Raw genomic sequence first — 1,324 nt, forward strand, 5'->3', positions numbered from 1 at the left:
AGAAGAGGGAGATTTGGAAGGAAAATCTCATATTTGGATATGAGATTTTCAGAAATAAAGGAGGATTTTTCTCGTGAAAATTAGAAAGAGGGAGAAAGAGGGATTAGGGGGTTTTCTTCTCCGACCTCGCCCCCCGGAGCTCCGACCAGCAGAGAAATCTCAGATCTGAGAGGGAGAGAATTAGAGAGATAGCTGAAGAGAGAGAGCGAGAGATCTTGCTTTTCTTTTTCTCTCCGATTGTCTTCTCCGATCGGCCATTCCGGTCACTTCACCGGAGCTCCGGCTACTTTTTTAAATCCGACCTCGTCTACCTCCGAATTCCATTTCAAAATTTCTTCTCCGGTCGTATTTTCACCGGATTCCGGCTGTATCTTAAATCTCCTATCTATTTTTGCAAGTTTCTTTGATCTTTAGCATCAACAATTCGGATTGTGTAGAAAAAGAAGATTAGGAGTGCTATTACTCAGATCTACGGGATAGAAGCAGATCTTGGCATAATCCCTTTGCAGAAGAAGAAAAAAAATGCTTGGATCTTCACAGAGGTAACAGAAATTTCAGGTACAATTCGTTTTTCTTCTCGATTTGCAAATTTATGATGTATTTCATTTGTAGATCGGATTTGAGCATGATTTCTTTAGCTTCGGTTGTGATTCAGATCTCAATTTAACTCTAGCATTGGCCCTTATACTGTTGATCTTTGAATTAAATTTCCAAAGGCTTGAGTCACTGTTACAGGAAGAATCCTTTTGATTCACTCTAGATCACAATTCTTGGTTATGATAGTAATGGATTCAAAAGATTAAGATCTTGTATCCAAGAAAGCATTTTGATGCAGTTTGTCTTTTCTCATTAAAGTGTCTTGTGAGATTAGTCATGGCCCAGTATTTATTTTGCTGTGAAGGATAGAGAAGCTGTATTGTTTTAGTTCTTTTGCCATTCAAATTTAAGGCATTCATCATCTGTTTCATGGTTATGTGTTGATCGTGGGTTCAAGTTCTGTTGCCGCAAGATGCCCGCGCATTATTACTTTGATTAGTCATGTCCTGGTGATAGTTTAAATTCAATCAATTTCTTTTTATGTTGAATGGCATGCTTGAGCCCTGGTCACATTCTCTGTCATTGGGTGTGTCATTTGAATACCAAAGGATAGGTTAAGTTAAGATGCACTTATCTACTGTCCATCAATGCATAATTACCGTCCTGCAGTTTATAAGCTTTGTAATTGTAATTTGGTTAAGTTCGCCTATTATGAGATTTTGTCTTTGAGTAGAACCCACTCCTTTGCATGCTATGAGTATTTGGAGTAATTGTCTATTTCTTTTGG

This window comes from Tasmannia lanceolata, unplaced genomic scaffold, assembly GCF_043159265.1.
Source record: "Tasmannia lanceolata isolate RefF3 unplaced genomic scaffold, GAP_Taslan_0.1 ptg000002l, whole genome shotgun sequence".
NCBI lineage: Eukaryota > Viridiplantae > Streptophyta > Magnoliopsida > Canellales > Winteraceae > Tasmannia > Tasmannia lanceolata.